We start from the raw sequence: 7,029 nt of genomic DNA, 5'->3' as shown, positions 1-7,029 counted from the left end.
CTCTAAGCATTGATCCCATCCCTTGCAATCCCAATAGTCAGTTTTGACTTTACCATGCAGATCTCAGAGTAGATGTCACTTCCTTAGAGGGGCATTCCCTTTCTATTTATTCTATCTAAAGGTTTTTTTTTTTTTTTTTTTTTTGGCCTGTTGGCTTCCTGACATCATATTGTTCTGCAATAATTTGTCTATATACTTCCTTCCTTGTACTAATAACTGATCATTAACTGTATTAAATGTGTTCTTTCTTTGTTTACTTGCTTAACATCAGTCTCCCCCACTATGAGTTCTATGTATATTCATAGTGATATGGTTTGGATTTGTGTCCCTGCTCAAGTCTCATGTTCGAATTGTATTCCCCAACGTTGGAGGTGGGGCCTAGTGGAAGGTAATTGGATCCAATAGTATATTCACTCTGAATATACATTTCATTCATTTGTTTAAAAGATATATGTTAAATATACATTTGGTGCCCTAAACTGCCATGCTTCCTGTACAACCTGCGAAACCGTGAGCCAGCTAAACCTCTTTTCTTGATACATTACCCAGTCTCATGTATTTATTTACAGCAGTGTGAAAACGGACTAATACACACAGTAAGCTTGAAACCAATAATAAGTAATAAATATTATTGATGTAATTTATATTTTGTTTAGTCTTATAAGAAAACACATGACTGTGTTTATCTTTTGTGTGTTTCCATGATAACTGACTGACTCATCTTCCAAATACTCTGAAGCTCTCACTGATTAAACATTATGATGATCTAACCACCACTCCTAGGCTACCCTAACAGATACCAGCACTTGCCTCATGGATAATCAAGATACAAATTATGTCTAGCAGGAACTAAATCTCCCCTAAAGAGTAGGCTTAGAGAATTTATTATTATTTCCACGATGAGCAACATAATCTTAAATTATTTTCAAGACATTTTGGGGGAAAGATAATATTTGACATTATCAGTAAAGCAACCTATTGATATAGGTATTTTCTGTATCTGTTTGACACTGGATTATTGGTCACCAGCCTCTGGGCATTTGCCAATAGCAAGCTAGGTGAACCAGTGGGATACCGACTCTTTCATAGCATGGCTGCAGTTCAGAGTCACACCCAGTGGGCATATTTAACGATGAATTAACAGCATGTTTCACGTATACGGCTCACTGGAACAAGCTAATTTCATTGTTTATATTAATATTTAAGCAACTACAGTTATACTAAACTCTCATCTATTAGAGTGATTAAATTGATAACTTTATCTCAAGTTAGATTAAAAGGATGATTTCCTTTTTAAAACTGTGAATATACTTTATTTAGTCATTTTTGTTTATGACAGAAACTATGGGAATTCAAAATTAGCATCCTTATCTGTGAACTTCTTATAGACACCTGAAAAAGCGTCAACCTTATGTTCCACATTGTTCTGCTGTGCTTTGACTAGATGAACCCTGATAAGCAAGCTGCCCTCCAGTTTCACACGGATTCTCTTGTCCACAATTTCACTTGGAAGACCAAGTCCTAAAGGATCACATCTTACGCAGCTGTCAGAATATGGCTCTTTGGATGCTTTTCCTTATTTATTTATTTTTTTTGAGTTGCCTTGGGAAGAATTCTCCTCTAAGCAATAAAGACAACATAATTCCCAATGAACTTCAATTCACGTACTAGCTGAACTTGGATTTTCTGGAAAGATTTCAGTTGAATGGGAAAAAAGATTATGATCACTTTCTGACCACCACCAACTTCAGTTTCCTTGGCTGCTGTAATATTCTTCTCCCTGTACTGGGTCTTGAGAGCTCCTGAAGAGCCTGGGTCCAAACTCAAACTCGTCCTTCTTGCTCAAATTCAGCTTAGGGAGAGGCCCAAGTCTTACGAGAGCTCATCAGATTTCATAGGTATTCCTTCATGTTCAGCATTTCTAGTTATTGTTTTGTTTTGTTTTTTTAATTCAAGCCTTGATGTGCTCAAGATACTAGATTTCTAATAATAATGAAAGATAAATACTGTTTGTGTATAAGCATCTGTGTGTGTATGTTTTCCTCAACTAGGAAATTGCTTTCATATGGCACTGAAAAAGTTGTTGTCTTCATCTAAGGCAGTATCCAAAGAAATCCCTATAATGGTGGCTAAGTATTATGTAGTAGATATCCTCATGCTGTAGTTTTGAAAATTCTCAAGCCATATTCACCATAATCCTAGAATGTTAATGCTACATGTGTTAGACTATAATCAATTAGAAGACTTTTGACAAGTACTTTCTTAATTTTTTAAAAATAAGCAATATTTAAGTCTTGGCAATATGACCAACCTAATAAAGAAATCAGAAAAAAAAAGTCATACATGTAATATTTATTTCCATAGGCAAACTCCATGATACTTAATATTACACATTTTTCTGTAATATAATCTTATTTTAGTGCCACAGTGGTACAGTTTGTCTCCTTTGCTCTTGTGTAACTTCCTTCAACCATTTAAAATCTGGTGATTTGCTATTTTTGCTTCCATGTAGTTTCATTTAAAAGTCAAATATACTTGGCATTTGCTAAAGTCATAGCTCTTACTCTTCTTGGAAATTCTCTGCAAGCTTACATTTTATTTAAAAAATTCATCTGTGGTAGCATCAAATTTACAATTTCAATTCTGTTTAAGCTTTGAATGACAAATTGTCCTATTATCTCATTTCTTTCTTGCTTTATTTGACTAAACAAATGCCCTACAGTAGGAACATTTACTTGTGAAGAGAAAATTAATCCATCCTTTTTACAACTCTGCAATATAATCTCTACAATACCCCACATCAGTAAAAGTAATGAATACTTCATATCTACCTTCACCATCTATTAAAGGTGTCATACACATTTTTGTAAAGAAAAAACACAGAACTTCATCCACTTTCCATTGCCCAAACCTACCATTTTGTTATTTCAAAGTATTTTATTTTTATGTTTAAGGCACAGTCTCATTTCTATTGCCCAGGCTTGAGTGCAGTGGCACAATTGTAGTTCACCATAACCTCAAACTCCTAGGCTCAGGCAATTCTCCCACCTCAAGCTCCTGAGGAACTAGAACTATAGGTGCATACCACTATGCCCAGCTAATTTTACAATTTTTTTTTATTTTATTTTATTTTTGTAAATAGGGTATCACTATGTTGTCCACCCTGGTGTCAAATTCCTGGCCTCAAGTGATCTTCCTGTCTCAGCCTCCCAAAGTTCTGGGATCACTGGTTTGAGCCACTATGCCCAGCCTCAAAATCGTTCAGTAACAAACAAAAGCCTTCTTTTAAATTTCAAATTCTAACCCCCTGTTTTTTATGTTTTTTTTTTTCTAAATAATAAGTGGCTGTTTCTTAGTAGCAGTAATATTTGGTTCTTAAATTATCTTTTATTTTTCATCTAAATAGTAAAATATCCACAAAATAACTGGCATCTACTTCCAAATAGAAATATTTTTCATTTGATTTCACAGCGCCCCCGCCCCCCCCCCACAAAAAATTCATTCTCTTTTCTCTCCAATGAATTCATTTGCTACTATTACTTTTGACATCTATGGAATTTCAAACAAATGCTGTACTTCAGTACCTGAGCTAGAGAGGCCAATCATTGGTGGGTAGCAAATGATCAAATAAGACTGTTACAAGACTGTTTTCCAAAAATGATGAAAAAAAAATCCATTTATCATGACAGTAAGGAGGAAAAAAATGTAGAAAGATTTGCAGTCTGTTAGCTCATCTTACCTTTTATTGATAGTTAAAGTATGCATGATTCAGAAAGTATACAGTTTAGTATGTTTGAAATTTTCAAATCTACCTTATTGTATAAAATATGTACCACCTTTTAAATTAACTTATAAGAAAATTTCATCAGTGTTATTTTGATATAATACTTCACATTATTTTGCTGTCATGCAGAAGACGAACTTCTTTTTAATAATACTATTTGCTTCCAAGATTGTTCTCATGGCTCTTAGTCCATATAATTTCTAACAGGATACAAATATAATCAAAAATGTATTTAGGAGCAATTTTGAGCACAGTATTTTACTTTTATCCTCTTTTTCTTATGCTCTACTTAAATTATTATTGGTGCTCATTCTTTTTAATTAAAGGCCATTCTAGGACTAATATAGTAGAGTTGAGCAGCCACATTTTTCTCAGTAAAAGGCAAAATAGAGATTCCCTAATTTGTTTTACTATAATCTGTCCCGTGTTTAAAGTCTATAAGATAAAAAAATAAATTTGTTTAAATTGTTATTTTTCAAGTGGATAAAAACAGTAAATTAGAACTAAAATCAATGCAATTAATAAAACGTGTCATATAATAGAATGACAACACTTAAATGTACCACATCAGTGACAAGAGAGGTAAAACCTTTCAAGAAGTTTAGAAAAACCTTAATTGAATAAAAATAAAATAAATAAAACTTTAAGTTATCTCATGTGCCATGTTTAGGCGAACTGTTAGACCTACTTTTAGATATGTCTGGATTTGTGTAGGAAATCTTAACTCTCATTTAGATTACAACCTCTTCTATAAGACTTGAAATTATAGGATTCTATCCAATGCCAATGAGCTTCATTACAGTTGAGACTCTCTGATAATATGTAACATCAATTTTACAATATTTCACATAACATTTATCTGTGGTTTATTTGATCCCTGTTATTACTGATGTATGTGTTTTAATCTGTGGTTTAATTCACACAGATATCCAGAGGTTACCACTTACATTAAATGCATACTTATTCTGTGTAATATATTTTTCCTGTTATCGTGTTAGGATTCCATTCACTTCTTATTTGTTTTCTGACAGGTACACAAGACTCCTATTGTTAATAGCATTGTAAAAGAGAAGAAAGACCTTGTTCCTTTTAAGTTGAGTAAAAAGAGAATAGTGACTGAAGATAAGCTGTGGTAACGTGGCAAAGCAAAGCAAACTTACTGAAGTCTAATAAAATCAGTGAGTCAAACAAGGCCAAAATGAGGTAGAAAACATTAATGTAACTAGAATCTGAGACTCCCGTCTTTGTTTCACTGTGTTCCAAGAGAGGATAGCTTACCTATGACCATATATATATATGTGTGTGTGTTTAAATTGTGATTTTTAAATTGTGATATATATATATATTAAAATTGTGATTTATATAAAGATATATATACATCTTTAAATTGTGATTATATATATATATATATTAAGGGGACATATTATCTTAGCTATGTTCATAGAAGCAGTAGCACAAAACTGGTTCATAACAAAAGTGGTAATAGGTAAGCTATTGGGGGTTCTTTTAATCTTGGACTGGAATTGAAATGTAGTAACAATAGGATGCCACACTTGCCATCATATAGACACTCCTAAAGGTAGAGAACCCTTTCTAGAGAACCTTAGTTTATAATCTTTGTAAGACCTCAAGGTCTTTTATATGTTTCACTGGAATATAAAATGTCTGGAGAATCCAATTTTGCTTTAGGCTGATGTGAGGAAGAGATAGATAGATAGATAGATAGATAGATAGATAGATAGACAGACAGATAGATAGGTAAATAGCCCAAATTCCTACATAATATAGTCATGCCCTCAGTAGTCCTGAGCTGGAAAGGTTCAGAGAAAGATGGAAACATTGCTTCACCCATTAAGTGAGGCCAAGGAGACTAACAGTTGTTTGAAGATGTGAACTCAACTTCTTTTCATGCCTTTCAGCTTTCAGGATGTGATAGAGTTAACAGAATTTGGAAAATTTTAATAGAAACAATCCCCAAAATGAAAAATACTTTGAATTAACCTGTATTTTTGATGTTTAAAAATAATTTATGTTAAAATTTTATGTCAATAATTTATCATATTATTACATAATATTCATTGCTTTTAGCTGTCAAAAGCTTCCCAGAGATACTGAATCTGTAGTAAGCAGAGTATTCCAAAGAGTCATGTCTCTACTAGATTCTAAGAACTCCACAAATTCAAATAATGTTTGTAGGAGGCTGAATAATGGCCACCCAAAAATATCCAGTACTTTTCCCTTGAACATGTAAAAGTCATCTGATAAGGAAAAAGGGACTTTGCAGGTGTGATTAAGTTAAGGCTTTTGAGATGGGGGGAATCATCTTGGATTGTCCAGATGGGTCCTAGATTCAATCACAAGTGAGAAAGACAAAGGGAAATTTGACACATACAGAAAAGAAGACAATGTGATCACAGAAGCAGGTTATTTTAGTAATGCTTTCACCAGACAATCAAGTCACAGAATGCTGGTAGACACCAGAAGCGGAAAGATTTCAGACTTCTTGCCTCCGGAATGGTAATAGAATAAATTTCCATTCTCAAAAGCCAGTAAATGATTTTGATTTTGTGGTGGTTTGTTCATATGCAAAAATCAACTTAAGACGGATTAAATACTTAAATGTAAAACCTAAAACTATAAAAACCCCAGAAGAAAACCTAGGAAATACCATTCTGAATGGTCCTGGCAAAGACTTCATGACAAAGACTCCAAAAGCAATTACAACATAAACAAAAATTAACAAGTGGAACCTAATTAAACTAAAGAGTTTCTGTGCAGCAAAAGAAACTATCAACAGAGTAAACAGACAACCTACAGAATGGGAGAAAATATTTGTGAAATATACATCTAACAAAGGTCTAATGTTCAAAATGTATAAAGAATTTAAACCAATCAACAAGCAAAATATGAAAAGGCTTTACTGGCTGTTGCTGGTTTTAATAACAGAGGAAAGGACCACAAGCCAGGAAATGTATGCGGCCTCTTGCAAAAAGCAAGAAAATGGATTCTCTCCAGAAAGGAACGCAGCTCTGCCAAAATCTTGATTTTAGCCAAATGAGACTCATTTGATCTCCAGGGCAATAAGCTAACAAGTTACGGTTGTTTTACGCTGCTACTTTTGGGAGTAATTTGTTATAGCAGCAATAGGTAACTGATAACACTCTCCTATAAGAAAAAAATGTATGTAAAAGTCATCTGAAGACATCTGCATCTATACTAAAAAGTCTTCAAAGTATGCCACAAAT

The 7,029-nt window shown here is 33.4% G+C and overlaps 1 pseudogene; it reads right to left on the bottom strand.

The window, feature by feature from the left end:
- Window positions 1–590: 590 nt before the first annotated feature.
- Window positions 591–1,842, bottom strand: LOC101020005 (annotated as a pseudogene).
- Window positions 1,843–7,029: the final 5,187 nt, after the last annotated feature.

Source organism: Papio anubis, chromosome X (assembly GCF_008728515.1).
Source record: "Papio anubis isolate 15944 chromosome X, Panubis1.0, whole genome shotgun sequence".
Classification (NCBI taxonomy): domain Eukaryota; kingdom Metazoa; phylum Chordata; class Mammalia; order Primates; family Cercopithecidae; genus Papio; species Papio anubis.
This window is presented reverse-complemented; position numbering and strand designations above follow the sequence as displayed.